We start from the raw sequence: 22,279 nt of genomic DNA, 5'->3' as shown, positions 1-22,279 counted from the left end.
GACCTGCAAGGAAGGGGATGGCCTGCCATCCAGAAAAAAAGAAAGGAGGCACAAAGGATTTGTGATCAGTGTCAGGTATTCCAGCAAGTCATGCCAGAGGCAGAAATTAAGACCTGTTAAACCCAGTTCCTTCTCCAACCACTAGATTTCATTTCAGCCTTCAGATGATATGATGGCTGACCAATGAGGATCAATATTTTTCCCACACATGTATACATAGTCCAGGTGACAAATGCATAGGCCTTTTACATTGTTGACAAGTAAGCATATATTATTTAATATATTTTCAGATACTTAAATGATTTGCAGTATCTAGAAGATTGGTTTTGAATCATAAATAAAAACTGAATTCTTATTACGGGATCTGAAACAGCACTATAAAAACAGAAAAAGAATCAAAAATAGCCAATTCAGATCAAGACATATGAGCCTTATATATATATTTTTTTATCCTTACCTTACTTTTGAAAATAGTTATTTGTAAAACATCTGGACCTAACTATTGAAGTCAACAAGGGTGGCCACTAGCTTCAGAAGAACAATATTTACTCCATAGCTACTGCACTCCAGTTACGGACACCTCTTTCCAGCAGTCTTGGATATTGCCAGGCTGAAGCAAACAGCTGAAGCAGAGATTCAACTAAGTAGGAAGAATGTTTTCATTACCACAAAGGAACCACAGCAAGCGTTAAAACATGCAAGTAAGGCAACCTACTGTGTGAAAAAGACTCATTCCTGCACAGAAGTAATGAGATAGCTAAACTAGGAAGCCAATTTACAGGAACAATGCTCACCTGTTTCTGAAAAGGCACCCACTGAGAAGTCATCAGAACATCTCACCAGCTTGCCAAAAACACTGGGCAACCTCCCTGTATCTGGGAAGGATGCTAACAGCAGCATTACTTGGTAATTGTTTCAAAGACAATGAGCAGCAGTCACATTGCTCCAGGTCTCCCATCTAAGATGCTTATCTCCAGATTCATGCACTTCTTTCCATGGTTTAAAATTCTGCTCAGTGGCCGGGTAACGTGGCTTGGTATGCTTCCAGACTGTCACTGTTAGGTTCTGCCATCTCCATTCAAGGAGGTCACCTAGCATGTGTCAGATGTTTAAAGCGTGAAGATCGTGGATGGATTTAAGAGAACTTAATTTTGAGATTTAAAAATGGGGGAGGGGGACTCTTGGATACCCAAAGGAAAGATGTGTTCCTTCTGAAATCAATCATTTCGACAGATGAGAGGTCTATGGCAGTTTGATAACCCTAACACACATGATTAGAGTTAAAATATACTCCCTCCCGTATTTCAGTTCAATTCATAGCAAAGGAATCTACAGTTCTTACTGTAGAGAGTCTAATTGGGTGTTTTTATAAGGTATGGGAATTGAGGAGATCAAGAATCCTCCCATAGCAGAAAGACTCATTTTGCTCTGAATGCAAAAACACCCTTTTACTCATTTTCCTTAGGTAAATTTGCAATGGTGTTTTAACATCTGAAACTGCCATCCATGAATCTGAATTTCTGCATCATTAAATGGGCAACAAGATAGCGCTGGTTGATGAAAATATGAGCTGGAAGATAAAGAGCGCCATATGGAATGATGATCACATCATGAACCAGGAAACCAAAACCTGAACGAGGCAGGCTGCTTAGAAACACAAAACAAGGTTACAGCACTCCTGAAATTACTACCCTCACAAACGGTAAAGAACATTACCTTCCAAACTTGGTACTATCACCTCAGATCAGTAAATAAGTCATACAAGGGCCCCAAATTATTCCTCAGGATTTAGGCCAATTCTTGTGAACAAAGGAAATCATGACGTATTTTTAACCCTTCTTTTCAACAAAACTTGAGGCTACACTTTTGACTCACTATCACTTTCCCACCCCCAGTGAAAGCATAATGATGTGCAGTATTATTTTTAAGTTGAAAGCACTGAACTTCCAGTCATAGTCATGGCTGAGATTTATAGAACCAAACTGCTATCTCACTAACAGCAACCAGCTTCCCTGAGCCACGCGTCTTGGAGTGATGACACTGCAGGCAACAAATCATGTTTTATCCGACTCGGTTTATTTTTACTCCAGAGACTTCCATGCTTTATGGTCTGACGAACAACTACGCAGTGATTATGGCCTGAATTACAACAACAAAGTAGTTGGATATACTTCACTATTACATATATTATATATCAAGCAATACATATATTATGATGATGATGATATCAAGCAACATGTTAAATGACTGCCATGATCAAGAGAGATCCCAGCGTCCAAACAACTCTCACTCAGGGAACGATGGGTTTTAAGAGCTTAGGACACGCTCGTCATTCTTAGCCACCATAATGCTTCAAGAGAACACTCCATGTCTATGGATGGCCTCGCACAGTTAAAAGCAGTAAGCTACAAGCACACTGGATTTCTTCATAAATTACCTAACTTAACCCTCATGAAAAGCTCGTGAGCTATGTGAAATGCAAATAATAAACCTACAAAAGGTTAAAGGATTTGCCCCAGACCACACAGCTAATGTAACAATGAACTAAGCTTGGAAGGGTAACAGTAAAATTTGTGTAGCATTTACTAAGCATCAAGCATTGCTCTGAGAGCCTGGCTCATTTCATCCTCAGGATGGAAGGCTGAGGTCCAAGGTCACCTGATCTGGGCTGGCAGTGGGGCTTCGGAGTCTGTGCTCCCAGCCACCACCTGGTGCTTCCTCCACCGCCTCTAGGAGCTTCTAGATGAATGAAAGAAACACCGAGGCCTCATGTTTTGGGACTCTGGCTCAGTGTTTATATGGTACAATTAGCCAAATTCAAGCAGAGTAACATTAATTAAGAGCAAAGATTAAATCCCCAAAACCTTAAGATGCTAAAATTCTTATTTCTACAGCACGCTCTTGAATTCATTTTCAAAAAATAGCTTTCTCATTTCAAACCACCCCAAAAAAAACTCAGAAATGGCAATACCCTTATTTCCAAGAAATTCCAAAAGAAAATATTGTAATATACCATGATATTCTATGATCACATAGGAGAAGGTTTCGTCAAAGCCAAGAGGTAAAGGAGGATAGTCGTAAGATTGGTTTGACGTAAAATATCCAACATCTGCTTCCAGTGATTCTGCTGTGAGGACAAGAAGAGGTGGGAAAAGCAGTGTGCATGTTATAGTAGAAAGGACTAGGTGATGAGCGTTTTTAAAAGTAGTTTCATCAATTTAAAAAGAACTTGATTTTGTGTCCTGTTTGTTTCCCAGATTCCCATCTTGAGTTTTCTGTCAAACATATTAAATGAGCTCTAAATGCACCTGAGCATATTCTTCACCAGTATCTTTAAAAACGATTTGTGGCTGGTTCTGTACAGAAATGGGAAGTACTCAGGCACTGTAAGTACAAAATTGATAGCTGTGCCTGATTTTTAAATATTTATTGAGACTGACAGGTAAACCAGGTGTATTAGACATGATCCTTGTCTAGTCAGCTGGAGTTTCAAATTCAACATGGCAACAAGTCACATGGGATAGTTTACAAAAATGTGTTTGGAGGAAAGTAGAATTTTAAAAGGCAATAACCAATTAACTTTCCATTATACAGAGAATGCCCATTATATGATTTGTGGAAAATGGTTTTTAAAATAGCATTGTGTCACTGAAAAACAGGTATTTAAAAAATCTCAGATAAACTTTGAGATAAGTCCCCATGTGAGCCGTCCCCACTCTGTGTTTTCATTTATGGAAAATTTAGAAGATATTAAATTGCTTCAATATGGATGTTGTAGAAAGAAACTAAGCAAAATAATAGCAGGTATAATTTACCAAATGCCATCTTGAGCCTTACTGATCAAGAATCACAAAGCACATGCTTAAGGAAAACAAGGCTCCAAAAAAAAGAAGAAAAAAGAAAAAAATTAGATCAGCAATGCAGAGGTCTAGACAATAAAACCTGAGAACTACGAAGTTTTAGCCTAACTACTCTGTCACGCATGTGATTGTTCACAGGGGAAAGGGACTTTTCAATTCAACTGCTTCCTCAATTACGAAGTTTTACTAGACTATGAACATTATAATTCCTACTAGGACTCTTGTGGAAAAGCATCTTTATATATTAAATTATTATCACTCTACTGAAGTGCTCTAGAGAGTGTGAGCTAAATTTGAGAGGGTAATTTCCGTCATGTTGTCCTTGTGCCTAGTAGAGCCCTAGTAACAGGTACCATCATGTATGAACAGTGTCTCCCGAAAAAAGTTATGTTTAAGTTCTAATCCCCAGTATCTCAGGATGTGACCTTCCTTGGAAACAGAGTGACTACAGGTATAAATGGTTAAGACGTGGTCATACAGGGGTAGAGCCGGCTCCTAATGCAACAGGACTGGTGCCCGGATAGGCCGGCTGTGTGAACTGCTAAGCCTGAGTTTGAATCCTGATCGCACTAGTTACTCCCTGTCTGCAGACAACTCACTTCACTTCTCTAGGCTGCGGGTCACTCACCTGGAAAGCGAGAGGAACCCCCCACAAAGTTCCCGGGAACAGCAGGTGAGACGATTAGCTCGAGCGCCTGGCACACAACCAGGCACTGAGTAAACGTTAGCACCGGTCTCCCCTTCCTCAAACACAATGTTGTAATCAAGGTCAAGTGAGGCTAGAACATAGAGTGCTTTAAACCTAGACACTGCTATACCTTTTATGATTCTAAAAATCACCCACAATCTGGGCATATCACAAAAGGCCCAAAAGAGTCCCATCTGAAAGACAGTGGTTAAGACCCCTGGAGCCTAGGAAGAGAACTTGGGACGGGCTGGAGTTGAGTTCTGTATGATCAGAACCCCGGTCCTAAGCTACAGAAGACTCAGTGAAATATAATCCCCTTCAGAGCCATAAAAAATCTCCATCCAGCGTCAGACAGGGCAGCCTCACACGTGTTCCACAGCACAGGTCCTTGAGAACTTGCTGTGAACAGGGAAGCATTAAACTTGAAGGAACAAAATCACATCCTGCTGGAAAGAAAGCTTCAGGAAGATAAAGGACAAAAACACCCATTGGCTATATTTGCTGCTCCAACGAAGACGAGGCAGAAGTAACAGCTGGTATACGACGTCCCCAACTGGGATCAGTAGTAATTACTGCTGAGCAAGGTCAATACTGAGTTCAGAGGAGAACCAGGACCCAGTCCCAGAGGGATCAGCCACAGTCCTAAGAGCAGCACCACAGGAAACTTGCATCTGTACCAGGGAATGTTACTCAGGAACCAACAGGAGGAAACTGCTGACACAAACAGTCATTACGGAAAACAGTATGGAGGCGCCTCAAAAAATTAAAAATAGAACTAACATATGATCCAGCAATTCCATTCTGGGTGTTTATTTGAAGAAGACAAAAACACTAATTCAAAAAGATATCTGGACCCCCACATCCACTACAGTAATATTCACGGGAAGGAACCTAAGTGTCCATGGATGGATGAACGGATAAAGAAAGTGTGAAAAATATACATATACACACAACAGAATGTTACTCAATCATTAAAAATAAGGAGATCCTACCATTTGTGACAAATGGATGGACTTCAAGGGCATCATGCTAAGTTCGGGTGGTTCAGTGGCACCGCTGAGGAGGGCAGCAGGCGAATGACATTTCACAAAGGTCACACAGCTCACAGCCGTGAGCATCAGCGGCAGGTGGGTCAGTGACAGGAAACTCCCTGCCACCTCCCTGTCCCCTCTTCCCAGGGCACAACCCCAGGGGATCCAGACGAGGGGAGGAGGGGAAGTGATGGGGCAGACACACCCCTTCCCTTCCCAGCAGGCACCTGCGGATCTCTAGAGCCGAGAGTCAAACCTGAACCGGGAAGGGGAGGCATGACACTTGAGTTCTTAATCACATTAGTCCGGATTTTAACAGAGGAAAGTGAATGGACTGCCGTTCCAGATATCTGGGGATACAAGAGCAAGAGAACGTGGTTTCAAGTGATGATGGAATAAAAATAAAACCTCTTCATGTTTGCTGCCCACAGAGAGCAAAACCACTTCTCTGAACACAGAGGCAGGGTCCTGAGAGAGGAGCTGCTGAATAATGCAGGGGCCAACCTCCTGGAAGGAGTCCAGCAGCCCGGGTGAGCCAAGGTAACGGCGGGAGCTGACGGACAGGCCGGGCAGCGCTGCATCACTCTCAAGGAACAAGCAGCTTCTGTGCCACTCAGGTAGGTGTGGTGACTTGACATTTTAAGAAGCCAATTCTGACGGTGGCCTAGACCGTGGAGGAGGGAGCACAGGCAGGGACGAGTGCGAGGCAAGAAGGCTGAATCCAACCCTAGTCGTCACATCTAGTCCTCAATCACCAGATTCAGCCTCTGCAGAGAGAGGTCAAGGACAAAGCGGAACCCAGAAGGGCACAGAATGAGGCTGCCTTGGTAGGGACAAAGAACTGGTGGGAGGCCCGAGGGGTTTCAAGGGTTTCTTTTTAAATAATTTGACTCATACTTGAATTCATCTGATTAGCAGTGTTACATGCGAAACTCCTCCTGCTTGGAGAGCCAAACTTACCTTGAAAAGTAAAACAGAGAAAGGTTCAAGTAAGAAAAAGCTGGAATATGCGGCTTACGCTATATATTCTCTAGGCTGTAAGCGAGTTTGGGGGAAAATAGTCTTTGAAACTGAAATACAACTCAGCCCTTTACCAGAAGAGCTGGCAGTGTTTTGAAATTCAAGCCCCAATTAGTAATAAAGACACCCTGTTTTGTACACGCCCTTCCTGCCCAGGCAGGTATCTCTAGAACCTAATACAACAATGGGCAACTGCTTCAAAGTGTAGGGGTGCAGGGACCTGCCTATATGTAATTCTTGAAGAAACAGCTATTAATACTGAGGAACTGAATACAGTACACTTAACAAGGAATAGTAAGATGAAGGTAGGTGAAAGATACACTGAAATAAATGGGCAGGGTTTATACTCATTAGATATCAAATATGTAAGGAGAGAAGACAGTTACAGGTTTTGGGAAGGAATGGATGGGGAAAAGGCTACTAACAGAAACAGGGAGGGTAAGAGAAAATTCAAAGAGGTAAATTTAATCCTTAAAATTCTCTTTTTCTTCCAGTTTTGAGATATGACACATCGCACATTTAATGTGCACAGCAGGACGACTTGACACACATAAGTACTGCAAAATGGTCACCACAGTAAGTTCAGTTAACATCTATCACCTCACATAGTAACGAAAATTTTTCCTTGCCATGAGGACTTTTAGTATTCACTCTTTCAAATGTGGCTTTTTAAACTATGATCATGATGTTGTACGTTACACCTGTAACACGTACTTATAACTGGAAGCTTGTACCTTTCGACCACGTTCACCAGTTCCCCCATGTGTGGAAAGAAAAGTGTTTGCATTACATTCACCAAAACTGGAAAGAAGAGGCTGGAGCACAAAAGAGGGAGGGCACTGTCCCCTCCCACCCCACTACAGCAGCAGGGCTGGGATTTGTGTGTCCTGGCACCAGGAAGAAGAATGAAGTCCCCGCTTCAGCGCGCACAGCGGCTACAAGAAACAAACAATAAACCTATTTTGCACATTGACTGATCTGACTCCAAGGGTTGGCAATGTCTCCAGTGTTTAGAGAGCAAAGACCCAGCTTACGTAAGTGCTGAACTTAAGAGCTGAGGGCCCCAACCGGAGACTAGGGACGCCATGACGTTTGTGACAAGCAGAAACGAAAATATCAGATGCCACATGGATGAGGAACTCCGGTGCAGGAGAAACGCGTTATTTAACAATCTGCCACTGAATGAACAAAAACCAGCTGAAATCAAGCTAGAGGCAGCCAAGAACACACCGCTGAAGTCATCACGGAGCGCTACCAAGATTGGCTGGGGACTGCAGAGCTGTGAGTCTCATTCTGAAGGAAGGCGGGTGGGGGGGGGGGGAGCGGTTTGACAGGCAAGGCGGGGGCATGGATGGAGTGCGCTGGGAACTAGCAACGAGAGGGGAAAAGACAGGTACTCACTGAAAGCTAATTAATATATTGAGTGGCCAGGCAAAGAAAAGGAGGGGATCACCCCCATAAAAAAACCCCACATTTCTCTGTGGGCTGCTCTTTGTGACAGCTGTACTTGGTCAGCTACCTCCTCTGCATCGTCCATGAACTGGGGCAGTAACTTCCTAGGCCAGCACTTTCCCAAGTGCCTGCAGGAGCACACACCAGCGTCTCCTGGGGAGAGCGCTCCTTCCCCACTGCGGAGAGAGCAGAGCTCACCCAACTTTAAGAGGTGGAGATGCAGAGCACCTGAAACCCCGTGCTCACTGGAAGGAAAAGCAGGTTGAGCAGTTATACGGAGTAAAACCAGGCACAGCACATGACACAAGGAGACACACAGGGGCTAATTCAGCGGGAAACACTGTACAAGATAAATCTCTACCAAACGCCTATTTAGCCTCAGTTTTCTTATCTGCAAAATGGGGAAAATTAAACCTCTCTTATAGGGCTGTTGTAAGAACTGCATGAAAATAAGATTTTGATCAGAAGACTAAATGAATAAATATAAGCTAACGTTAAAAAGAAGAACTGATGTTTTAAAACTGCAGTCGGCTGTGTTCCTGGAGCGAGTTAGCCACTCTGGGCCCCCCTTTCCTCACCTTAAGAATGAATCTATTCAGAGTACCTTGTCCTTAGGTCTACTGAGGGTTAGAGAATGAGGCACATTCTTACAATAGTGCCAGGCACACAGTACATGCTCATTAAATGTCAGCTGCCATTTTTCATTAGAAGTTCCTTAAAGCTTCCCTACCTGCCTCAGCTACCGACTCTGCCTCAGCAAAATATTGCCTTATTTCTGTGTTTTTATTCTACTTACCATGTAGAATTGTAGAATCAGCAACAAACTTGAACATAAACAAGCCATCCAACCACCTGCACGGGTCTTTTTTCTATCTACAACTGAATTCAACTGGGGAGGGAAGCAGTGTTGGCAGCACCTACTCCAGGTTGGACCCACGGAGACGCTGGGATGCAACCAGGGCAGGTGCCCAGGTACAAACACACCAATTCTCCAGATGCTCAAGGATTTCACCAGTTGATTAAAAGCAACTCCCTTAAGCTCCCCGCCGACCCCCTTCCTCGAACACCGGTGGATGCCTCCTTATACAGCAGCAGGAAGATTTCCTCACAGGGAAAGGATGATTTTTCAGAGCCAGGTACAATCATGACTCTCACACAGATGTAACACCAGGTCAAAGACTGAACTCATTAATTCATGGGGGAACTGGAAAGCTCTCATAAACACCTCAAAGGAGAATCCCAGGACCAGACTGAACAAACCTAAGCCCATCAGGAAACAAATCTGCTTGAGGGATGCAAAGCTAGCTTCTTCCACAGTGGAGATGAAGTCAATTCAACCTCTAGAGCACAAAAAACTTCCTGCATGTCTACAGGTAAGAATTATGTGCATTATATCAGTATCGTACAAGCTAAGGGCTACAGAGTGAACTCGATCTAGTCATCTCTAGAGGTGTAAAATAACTCAAAGACAATTAAAAGCACAAACCCAGTAGAATCAGGGAACTCTGAAAGGTATGCTCTAAACACAGTTTGCCACTGAAGACGCTGGGAAATCTTTTGGCCTAATTTAAAGCCTTTTACGACTTTTGGGCTCTGATCTTTCCACCTTGATCAAGAATAATCCCAAAGGAGCCACCCCCACAGGGCTAGCCTCGTTAGATTTGGCCTCATCGTGTGTGGAGGTGCAGGGGTGGGACTCAGCGGGCAGGCTGCCTCCAAGATGTGCTACTCTGGCCTGTGGATTATTTTGAGCTGTGAACAATCAAGGCCCAAAGACTCAGGAAGAACCTTTGAACTTCCCCCTAACTGCCTAAAAGGATGCAAGATAGGACGCCTGCCCCAGGAAGAGGCTATCACCATAGATAACTGCGTAAAGTATTAGGTGTGGCGGGGGGGGGGGGGGGGGGCTAGCAAAGCCCTTTTGCTCAAAGTCCTCTCTCTGCCCCATTGTCTCTAGATGGCCCATTAACTCTTCCTTCCTGTGAATTGCCTTACTTCCTCTTGAAGCCTCAGACCCCTCCCTCTTTCTCCTTAGTCCAGAATATTGTACCTTGCCTTGCTGTCTTTGGAGTTCATCCTCTGAATTCCCACAGGCACGTAATGAATTTGATTTTCTCCTGTGCATCTGCCTTATGTCATTTTAATTGCTGGTCGAAATTTCCCCTCCACCACAGCAGCAAGAGGATTTCCCAAGTTTGCTTTGGAAATCTAGAGGGCTACAGTGCAGAACAATTCCAAAATAAACTTCCGTTGGGTAGTTTTCTCATAAGGAATGTCACATTGGACTTCTTAAAGTTTCTAGCATTTGCTATCCCAAGGCTAGGAAACCAAACCCAAAAAACACCAAAACCAAATTTCACCTGCAGTACCTGTGAGTGCGGGTGAACCCCTCTCTCTTCAAGGCCCCTGGCCTCCCAAGAAGGTGGCCTCCTCACCACCTGGAAGACTGGGCCCCAGCAAGCCAGGTTCCAGGGCAGTTGTCCTGAGAAGCTTTCATCGGCACTGGCTCCATAAAAAGGTTCTAAGTAAAATAAGTTCATCTTGTTTTCTTAAAAGCGGTTGTCATGCCTAATTAAATTGAGAATCATTCTCAGATAAGACATTCCAGGAAAGGCTTTGGTCATATACCCAATTTTTTCAATTAACTCCCGGTACCAAAGAGGACAGATCTGTCGATGAAAAGTTAATCAATCTAAGACAGAAACAGAAAGTTTTATTCAAGCCAAATTGAGGATTATAACCCAGGAATGGCATCTCAGAAACTCCAAGAACTCTTCTACCCGTTGGAAGTCAAGGAATTGTTATACAGCTTCTTTGAGACAGAGGGCTGTGCTTTAAATGACATACTATTGACAGTTTATACAATCCAGAACTAGGATCACCCTGATCCCTTAGGAGATCCAGAAGAAACGTTACCTTCTAAGGAGTTGTCTCGATGTTGCTGGGAGAATGGTGCTGTTTATGGCTGAGCAGGTGTTCCTGCCAATGGGAGAGGTCTGGTCAATGCATATTCAGATACACAGTGAGGAAGTGTGGACACAAAGGGAACAAAAGAGGGGCTCTGTACAGAAGAAACTGCATGAGTCGAGTCGTAACCTGGAGGCCAGTTACACCATGGAGAGCTAAGGAAACTGCAAGTTCATTTAGGCTTTGGACAGAAAAAAGTAAAATCTTTACCACCATCTTTGACTTGGCACAGGATAAACCCCTAGGTAGTGATAGCAGCCTCTCTGCTTTAAGGATTTTACGGAAAAAAACAGTGAACATAAGACAGGCAAAGTGTGTGAGTAGGGTATTGTAAATAATTCTCAACTCGTTCTAAAAATGGCTCGCAGCCATTCTAAATATTGCCTAGGAATTATTTATAACGCCTGATACAACATTCGGTGATAACATAAGCACACACAATTGGGAGTCTGTTAAAATTTAATCCCAATTTAAAAGCGAGGCGGAGCAGGCCAAGACCAGAATCAGCAGAGGATTTATCAGAAATCTATCATTCAAGTTAGAAAAGACTCTCAAACTCAAAAAATTTTAAATGTCCATTTCCCAGAGCTGACAGAAGGTGATCTCTTCTTGAGACTGGTTGCCACATTCAACAGAGAACTAGATTTTCATCAGTCTTAGTGAAAAGGGTTATTGGTCTTCATCTACTTGTTGGCACATATCCCCCAGCCTCTCCTAACTCTAAAATCACATCTGGAAAAATGAGATTATAACCAGAGCTGCCAGATGGCTTCAACAGTGAAAAATTCTTCCTAAAATGGTAGCTACCATTTAGTTACTATGTACCAGGCACTTTTGAACATTCCTAGTTTAATCTTAACCCAACCCTATGTGATATATGGTAAATTATCATGCCCATTTTACAGATGAATAAACTAAGAACCAGGGAGACTAAGTAACTTGCCTAAATTTTTCATACATTACAACATATGAAACATTGAGAAGCTCAGATTCTAATCCACATCAATCCTAAAGCCCAGTCTTAAAAATACAGAATCTCTGAAGAAAAATGGAGCTCCCCCAAGGACTTTTAAATGAAGACGTTTAAAAGAGCATCTGAGTTTATAAAAGGGTGTCTTTGTTATCTCATAAGTAGGCTTCCTGAGCCGTAACCAGGCCTGCCTTCAGCATTTGTAGGTCCCTGGACAAGAATACAAATGAAAAATCCACATACCGTATGTCTAAATGTTAGAAGTAATAAATCAATCTAACAAGCTGTTAAATAAAATATGTTCTACACTCCTGCATTGATAAATATGCTTTATAATGACTGCAAGGCCAGGTTCAAATTCAGAATCCCTCAGCTCATAGCAGGCACCCTCCCTCTCCTCCACCTCCTCTGCACACACACAGTCTTCCAACGCCCGGCTCTGTCCTGCACTGCAAGGGGCCTGGCACACAGATGTGGTCACCGCAGCCCACATACCCCAGCTCTACCCACCGCCCAAACACAGCTGTCCCTCAGACACTGGCAGAATCTGCCTCCAGCGTATGAATTTAGGGAGATATTCTACACAGGTCCCCGGAGGCAGCTCAGGTCCCTTTGGGCAGAGGATCCTGGGGACCCACTCGTGGTCTAGAAGGTACTATTCAAAGCAGTCTTTGAACCTGGTCCTTGAACTGTTCTAGTCTGCTTCAAGTGCAGATAAAGGAAGCATTTAGAGCCTTTCATTGCAATTTGACATTGCTACAACATCCAAGTGCAGAATTTTGTATTTCACAGGAGTATTAGTCAGCCACAAATGGGAAAAATAATTTAAGGGGGGACGGGTTCTTATCCATAATGGACAGCAAAGCTCCGTCTAGAACAGTGGGGAGGCTGGTGGCCACATCCCCTTGGCCCACAGACTCATCCTCTGTGGGAAGAGGCACAGCCTGGGGAGGACCCGGCACGGACTTCCAAAGCAGGGTTTCTCATACCCAGGTCTAAGGGCAGCAGTGACAATACCTTTCCTGGTTTTCAATCTTACTTTAAAGCTCTACCATCTTTTGGGCTTGTGCTCCAAAGAAGGTCCTAGAACTGTGAAAGCAGCTCTGCTGTCAAGTGTGTGGGCTTAGGCGGGGACAGAGTGAACAGGTGGCTAAGAGGAAACCACCACGCCCCCAGAGCTCCTGCTACCAGCAGCCCCCTGCTCGGCCTCAGCCAGCAAAGTGGTCAATGCCAACAAAATGCAGCTCCTGTTAACTCAGGACTGCTTGGATAATTCAATGTCAAGATTTTAGGTCTCCTGTGATTTTTTTGTTTCTTGCCTCAAACCTCAATTCCTGCTGAAGACACGTTCTCCAGCCATTTTTTGCTTGTTTGTTCCTGTGCCTGTTGATAAAGTCATTTCATAGGAAGAGAATTTGAGGTGTTTCAAAGAAAATGAATTTTTAAAAGAGGAGTAAAACAAAAATCTCAAAACACTATTTACAATCATTTTGATATTATTACCTAAAGGTTTTGGCCAGGAAGAAACTTTTTAAAATGATGTGGGATAAGTACGAAGAGTTGCCACTACATTTTTTTTTCTACTTCATAATTCTATTTGTTCAACCTTCAGCGTGTATTTTTCTCTTTGCCCACCCACCTCCCTTTCTGCAACCCCCTCAATATATACACATACACACCCACCCCAATAAACCATCAGCTAATGAGAACTGCAGTAGTTCCATTTTCAAATGCTATGTTTAACTCTTAATTGAGCAAATGCCTATTTCTGATATGGACCATATAAGAGATTATACTTTTAAAGCAATAAATTGCTAGCTACAATTAATTTTATAAAAATATCAAGCTTTTAATTCTAGGACAGTTTCCAGAATTTTTCTACTAAGACTGAAAATGTGATGGTTCAGATTTATGCACACAGGCAGGGAAGAAGGCAAAGTGAAAGGCAAGATCCAGTAGTACTTTCTTAAACAGGGTTTCTCTCCCTCTCTCCCATAGCAAATTGCATCTTAGGACAAATCCACCCCCTTTCCTTTGAGACCAAGGTTTTGTTCAGCAGCGAAGATCACCATCAACTTAACAGGAAGGTTAAGTTAAAGAGTGTAAACTAACAGAAGTTTTCGGTATCACACTTAAAATTATGTAAATACTGTTCGGTAACACCAATACCTTAGTGAATACGAGGTCCCTTCAGTACACATACCATGCTAACCCTGGAACAGTCTGTCAACAGTTACCCTTTCTGCTCAAACAGTGGCTTGATCCCTGGAGGCACAAAATGACTTAGGTCTGTTTTCCTGAGCCTTTCTTGGTATTAACTTATTTTAGGCAGGCATCTTTCTTTCCCTCTAGACAAGGGGTGATTAGTGGGCATAAGAACCATTTAGAATAATTTTTTAAATGCACGTTCCCAGTCCACCTCCTTCAAGACTTAGATTCAATAGGCCTGAGATCTTGCCAAGGGTCTTTGTTTTTAACAAGTATCCCAGGTAATTTCAACAAAGCTGTTTCAGGGAACAGCCTTTGAAAAACACTTTATTGGAATCTTGAGTGTTTTAAGTACTGAATGAATCAACTAGTGCTTATTGGCAACTTGAGCTCATTTTATCTTGATGACAGAAGTATCATGGTTGGAAAAAGTAAAACTTTATAGACTGACTCACAAATCAATACATATTATATAAATTGATTAATGATAGAGCCAAAGCTGCTAAAGTAAATTCAGATCCAGTCTCTTGTTAAAAAAAAAAAAAAAAAAAAAAAAACCTTGTTAAAGTCACCAACATTTAGAAATAAAGAGGTATCTGTCATTTCAACTCTAACATTTAACTGGCTCCATCAAGAAATATATAAGTACATAAAGGAAAGTACCTGCTTTTTAGTGTTTAATTGTGGTTACACGTGACCTTGTAGATTTCTATCCATAGGAAAGGTAATCCCAAAAGTTAGTCATGTGCCCTGAAATGCATTAACTAGGTTTGCATCTAGGATTCAATTTATTCTGATATTCTTTTATCTGACTCCACTTCTCAAACTATCTTGAGTCAATCTTCCCACCTTAGTGGTTTCTTCATTAAGCAATGGGGTGAATAAACGCATTAACATTTATAAGAGAGTCATTTTTGATTCTTTGAGAATTGTGCTTTGGCAGTTTGGGAGGTTCTACTGAGATGCTCAAATGCACTCATCTGCCAAAGCCAATTAAACTACACTGATCAAAAGTACAAATTCTTGTGCTGTTTAAGCCTAGGCACATCTTCTCTTGGCTCCCACAGTCAGTGTCAAGCAGCAGGAGACTTCTGCTGCCCCTGTTTCTGCCTGTGTGTGTGTTTCTGGTTCTTGGCCACATTCAGTTCTGCCTCTAGTTTGTGCACAACCAACACATTATTTCCCCCTGATGGCAGCAATGGGGGTTTGATTTTGTAGTTTGACAGTCTGGTTTCTGCATCAAGATGGCGGGCACCCGCCCTCCGTCTAAGAGAAGGTGAAGAATTTTTGTCTGTCTCTTTGTGTTCACATCAACTAGGAAAATAGTTCATATACATTAAAAAGGAAAACAGCTCTTGGAGAAACTGGTTTGTGTTTCTGTTTTGACCTGTGGCTCAGAGTTTAAGTGAAGAATGTATCTATCTGTCTAAAATTGAGAAAAAGCCATAACCTCTCACTGTGTAAATGTGAAATACTGTCCTACCTTAGTAGGTTATCAGTAAGTTAATGGCAAAGTCTCAAAATAAAAAGGCTCTGTTTTGTGTTGGTTCAGAGAGATTACTACTTACATGAGTGAATTGTTCCTAAAATTCCCCCAGAATATAAACTGAATTTTAAATGTGATAGCTTTCAAAGATAAAACAAATCACTAGCCCAAAAGCATGTTTTTATAAGAATCCAAGTTTATATAATCAAGATAAAACCACCAGACAAATAAGACTGGTTTAACAGTTTTGGTTATGAAAACAATATTATCTTTCTTGTGATTATAGCAGAGTTCAATATTATATAAGATGACATTTTAAAGATATGATTTTGTTCATGAATTTCTCAAATGTCTTACACTCACTTATTAATCAAATAAGCTTCTACTCCTATATTATTTTTAGGATTATGAAAAATGTAAAAATATACTCAACTAAAATTATAATTCTGATAAGCTTTTTGATATTAATAGTAATTTTGTTCTGTAGAGTTTCAGCTTAAACATAATATCCTACATCCTTTGGTAACTAGAAAATCCTGGGCTAATTTTAGATAGAATTAATTACTGGATAAGTTTTAGATACCTGGATAATTTCTGAGTACAACACTGAAACCCAAGTACAGGTTTAATACATGTACCTTCAGTTTCTTTACTACAGAGTGGTTATAATTTTGAATCATGTTATTAGATCTGCTCATTCTTGCCACTTTACGAATGTAAAGGCTGATATGTGTGGCTTTAGGGACTCAGTTTTGCTTGTTTGTTTGCTAAACTGTCTCTGTGATAGGCAATTAGCAACTACCCACCTCTCGGCAAAACAGAAGTTAATTTGGAGCACTGAGCAGAAGTTAGACACAACTGAATATGCAAGGTAACGGGATGCAATTTCATTTTCCCAGGAAAATCAGAAGAGTATTGTTCTAAAGGAAAGTGTCTGCTTGTTCCAGAATATGAAAGGGCATGGTGGAGAACAAAAGTTGAGTTTATACAGCAAGTTGGAGATGTTTAGAGGGAACTGCATTTTAGTTACCTTGGTTTTAAATACCTGAGCCTGAAAAATAAGGAAGTATGTTAAAATTTTGACAGTTTGCTTAGTTTTGATGGGCTTGTAACTTAAGAACCCTTTACTGCCAAACACTGTACTAATACAAACTAGAACTTGGCTTTCTTTTTATTAAAGTGACAACTAGTTTTGAAATATTTAGTCTAAGAATGGATAGTAAGTGCTTACTCTTTAGTTTAACTTGTCCAAACAGGACTGCATACTCACCCAGGATAATCTTCTGTGCTTTGCATTGCTTTATCATGTTCTTGATTTTAAAAAATAATAAAGGACAAAGTTTACTCACTTGTGAAGGTGCTGAGGTCAGAGGCTGGGTTCTGCGCGAGCAGATGCTGAGACAGTGGCAGATGGAAGCAGAGGGGAGAATGGCAGAAGTCAAACAGGGGGCAGGCCCCACAGTGCTTCAGCAGCCCCATGGGGAACTCGAACATACATGGCTGTGTCCAGAGTTGGACCCCAGAGTCACACCTGGGATCACTGGGTGTGAGCCACCCTGGAAAGGAGAGCACTTAGACAAGGCAGCTCTGCAGCTGAACAAAACCCACTGGGGGCTGAACGCCTGAGGCTGCCTGCTGACAGCTGGGCAACATGTCCTTCCATGACCAGGAAGCTGGGCAGCTCATCCCCACGGGCACAATCCCCTCCGGTCATGTTACCTTCCACTACGTCCATTCCAAAGTATCGGAGTGACACCTTGATTAAAAAGGTAACCAAGTATTTTATCTCAAGAATCCATAGATCCTATCTTAATCTGGTGAGACGACTCTTCGTTAAACTTTTGGTTTGGCCTTCAAGATCGGAACTCAGTTAGGAAAAAAACACAAATTTCCAGATTTTTTTTTATCATTTAAAACTTAACTTTGCAATTTCCCATTCAGCCTCCGGATGATCACATGTCTTTATGCCTTGTAAAAAGGACCCTAGAAATTATAGGGTGAGTTTGGGATGCTCTGTTATTTCTCAGTTAGCTCAACATTATTACAAGGACACTCTTGTACGTTGTCAAACCCAAGGATGAATGTGTACAGGATATACATTAATAAAAACGTCTGAGATTAGACCCGCTGCAATGTTTCTCCAAGTGTGGTCTCCAGACCAGCAACAGCATTCCTGGGGATCTCGTTCGCACAGGGGAACAAAATGTGCCACCCCAAAATGCGTCTCTTTGGCACAAGGGTTATTTTAGGCTGATTATTTTTAAAAGACCTGGCAACTCAGAGTCTTTCTTTACCTCTCCCTTAACTGCCTAGAAGTTACATGAAGGGCCGTAGGTCCGGGGAAAGCCCTGTCACAGAGACACCTACAAAGATTATGGGTGCGGCGTGGTAGGGGGAGCTCAGCAGGGACCGGGGACCAGTCTTCTGTGTCCCACTGTGTCTGTACCACGTTAACAAAGCTTTGGTTACCAAGTGTTTGTTCTTCCACCTCTGAACTGCCTTCCTCCCTTCTGAAGTCCCGGATCCCTACCTCCTCCTCTCAGACGGCACGTAAGTGGCAATTGGAACCTCCCCAATCCCCACACACATGCAATGAAGTTTGACTGTCTCCTGTTCATCTGTCTCACGGCAATTTCATCTGTAGACCAGCTAAAAGAGCCTAGAAAGGCAGAGCAAAGGTTCCCCCGTATTAGAAACACCAGTCCCAGAGCCTCTCCTCAGACCTACCTCCTCAGTCCAGCAGTCGGGCTCTGCAGAAGCTCTCCGTGGGGTACTAGTGCCTGATAAAACCTGAAAACCACTGCCTCGCGGAACTGATCGAAAGGCCCTAGAAATCTGTTAATACCCCCAAATCTGCTTTATATATCCATACCCTCAGGAGTAAAGCTGGTCAAATTTGAAAGATTTATATGTATTTCATTGCAATAGAGAATTTTAGTCTCTTGTATTTTTATATTATTGCCTACTGTAATAAATTAATCACAGCATCTAGCCTCAGAAACAGACAGGTTTCTGCTCTACTGTGGTATTTGCCTAAAGACTCCAGGCATGAGTTTGTATCTTCAACAAGGAAAAATGGTCTCAAAGGTCAAAGCCAGAGATTAAGGCCAAGACTCCCAGATCAGGTTTTGGAGCTTAAAAATGACATCACTTAGACAACTAATTATTCCTGACGACAGAGTCAGGACGTAAACAAAACTGACTGCATCAGACTAAATGAACCAATGAGAGAACTTTAATTGTGGTTATTTATTTTGGAATATACTATTTTCAGTGTTCTATTTTCTAATCAGTATATGAGAAAGGCTCTCTCAAATTACTGGACTATGCTTCTGTAGATTGAAACATTTGACAAGTAATATCCAATTCTTATTAACCCCTCAGAATTCAGATGATTCTACAGTGCTTCCTTATTTGTAATGAAAATATTTGCTCTCCTTACTTTTAATGAAATATGGTTATTTGCATATATTCTCTCCTAGTCCTCCTTACTAGGGTGTAACTGTAAAACCGTACAACCACAGCTGTACCTAGTGTCATACTTAACAATGCTTCTTACTTGATATGGTGTAACAAGCATAAAAATAAAAATCATCCTTGATGTGTGGACATAATACTTCAATCCCTCCTAGAAACACTGGCCTGTAATCTGTGCTACAGTTTAGAAGGTTCCAGCCTCACAGGGGTAAGGAAGGTCACATCCTGTTAGTCAGAACCTTATAAAACACGGGGACTGTCTATGAGATAGGACTTCGCCCCGACTTACAGGTAATGCAGGTGAAATTTCATAAAGGGAGAGTCTTAGCTTTGACTTCCTAGACCCAAGACAGAAAAGCAAGTAAACAGAGATGCCAACTAAAAAGTGTCGCTCGCCATCTGGCTCTGTAAGAATGAGGTCACTAGCCACTGCAGTCAGTGACTCAACACACCCTAAAAGGAGTTCAGGCAGGAGATCAGGAATGAGACACTCTGACAGGCCTTCAGACAGATATTTCAAGAGATTTTATGAGCCCAATTTCTTGCACCTTCTCATATCTAGAAAGGCCCTAAAATCATTAACAGGTATCTGTTCCCTGTCACTAGCAGCAAGCCTCTGCCAAAGCGTGTGCCTGACTGTACGCATCCCCTTTCACTAAAATTATATACATACTGACCTCCGCCCACCTCTTCGGAGCAGTTCCTCAGAGCTATTGGAGAGGCGATAGTCCTCATTCTGCCCCAAATAAAACTTAACTCACAATTCTCATATTGTGCATTTTTTTCAGTCGATAAAGGCATATAAAAGTCCAAGCCAGGATTCCTCTAGAAAACGTCCACGTAGTTCATTTTCTCACCTTTGTTTGCAACTCGCCAGAAGCAGCTTATGTGTGTTTATTTACAAAGGTGCAGCAAGAGGTGGAAATTACCAGGCCACGATTAAATAAGGCTAACTTTTGTTGTTTAAGAATAAGCTTTAGAAATTATTTATGGTCATAGTGGGAGTTGGGGGAGCAGTTGAGAAAAAAAAATACCCAAAACTTGGAAATGAAGCTTAAGGATAACTGCCTGTCCTTTCACTGTCATGTTTAAGGATTACATAAATATCTTGGAGAATGCATGCACCTATGGATTTGACTTTGTTATTTAATATTAAATCAGAATACTGATACTTTGAAATTGAGAATTCTTAGATTCCTCCTAAATAAAAAAGTTCTTCCTTTGTAAGCCATTAACCACTTTTAATCTATTCACAGATCTCAGCTTTCTTTTGACTGCCTGACTATATAAATCTTTATTTCCCAAATTCTGCTTTGAACCAGGCTTACCATCTTACTGGTTTCCTCATCAATTAGTGAGTTGAATAAAATCTCTGACATATGTTCATTTTATATTTATACAAGAGTCATTTTTTTTTCCACTTTTTGAAAATTCTGCTTTGATACTTGGGGCTGGATGTGCTTTGGAACTCAGAAGGCAGATTTTAGAAAGTGCAGAGATGTATATTTTATATATTTTTACATTACAGAAACAGACAACTCCCAGCAGCATCTGGGACAGCACGCCATAAGCAAACAGCTTAGTATTTCTCTTGTGAAGCATATAAGTATTTCTATTCAGTGGGATGAAAGACAAGACAGTAAACAGCCTCATGTTATTTCAGGTTTTTTGTTTTTGTTTTTGTTTTGTTTTTTAACCACTGAACAAACTCAGAAGAGGTCAGGATGCTACCAAGTGAGTTATGAAAAATTTGTCAGTTTTCAGCACTTGTGGATTTTGGTAGGCAATTAAGGAACTGTGAACCTAAAATTTCTATTACCATCTCAAACTACATTTATTCAGTTACAGGATACTCATGTCAAAGATAATAAGAAAAAGAAGAAGTGTGAAACCTCAGAAGCCATTCACAATTTAATATCCAAGGATGTAATTCAATGTGAGTCATTTCTCTGATAAGAGTAATAGAGCTGAAAAATCTAACAATCCCAAAATAATGGCTAACGCTCCACTTTCCATGTTTAAGAAGACAATAATCAAGAACCCCAGTAAGCAAATAAAACAGCAAACAAAACTGAAAAAAAAAACTAGGAAGATACAGACAAAACTTCTGCATAATGTAACCAATCTTTTGCAATCTTTAAGTAAAATACTTAAAAAAAAGCCACATGGTCAGAAAAACTGAGTTTACTGGTGGTAAGGTTGAAAAGGGCTACATCAAGTCATGTGCAATGTACTCTTCAATGGATAAAGATGATCTCAACATTAGGGATAAAAACTAGAGACTAAGCTAAAACATGAATAAGTTTAGAAAAATCAGGAAGAAAGGTAAGTTTTACTGCAAAGAATATGCTGTTGTATCTTATCCAAGTTTTTCATAACATTTACATAATATTTTGAGTATCAACGACTGATTTGAATTAGGCTAATTCCTTAACTTTCTTCCTGATGATTCAAGTTTCTGGTTTTTTAGAGAAGGATCAAGAGAAAGGCAGAGACTTCTGGCTCTAAGATGATCTTTATGGTTATTCTCTCCTTCCTCCTCCCTCAATTTAACAGAAAGACAAAATGATATAGAAAGAAGAGAGAAGATGGGAAGGGAGCTCTGGACAAGCTGGAGACTGGGGTTACAGGTGGGGAAGGGACTGCACAAACACCTCATGGAGTAGACAGCCCTCCCCTGGTTGGCTGCAGATGTGCCACAACACTGAATGTCCTGGGACCGTATCAAGGGAGACTGGAAGCCCAGTAGTTTAGTCCCAGCTGTTGAAGCTTCTGCCAGATTGGGGCCACCCCACTCATCTTCGTCATACGCCGGGCAACCTGCCTTGGTAAGTCAACACAGGCAATCTTCTCTGGGCACTGTCTCAGCGCCCAAGGGAAGTTTAACATTCTTCACTGACCCTCTTCTGCCACCATCCTAGGGATTCAGAGGGATGAGTTTGTATCTATCTATATTTCATCTGTCTATCCATCATCTATCTAAATATATATTCTAACACAAATATGTCCCCACTGTGTAATTTGCACACACAACAATCCACATTCATGAACCATATTCCTAGAACTTCCAAAGCTGGATTTGATACAAAACATACAAGGAGGCAAAAGGACCTTTGCTGA

General features: G+C 41.6%; 2 long non-coding RNA genes across 2 annotated transcripts in view; one reads left to right on the top strand and one right to left on the bottom strand.

Annotated features, from left to right (window-relative positions):
* LOC116148832 (uncharacterized) overlaps positions 1-22,279 on the bottom strand; it is a 177,107-nt gene that overhangs the window by 123,218 nt on the left and 31,610 nt on the right. The window lies entirely within an intron of this gene.
* On the top strand, positions 5,687-9,812 carry LOC135319816 (uncharacterized). The gene is made up of 3 exons (XR_010378727.1): positions 5,687-6,196; positions 7,094-7,880; positions 8,855-9,812. It is a non-coding gene; the product is annotated as an uncharacterized LOC135319816 (long non-coding RNA).

The sequence above is a fragment of the Camelus dromedarius genome, chromosome 32, assembly GCF_036321535.1.
Source record: "Camelus dromedarius isolate mCamDro1 chromosome 32, mCamDro1.pat, whole genome shotgun sequence".
Taxonomy (NCBI): Eukaryota; Metazoa; Chordata; class Mammalia; order Artiodactyla; family Camelidae; genus Camelus; species Camelus dromedarius.
This window is presented reverse-complemented; position numbering and strand designations above follow the sequence as displayed.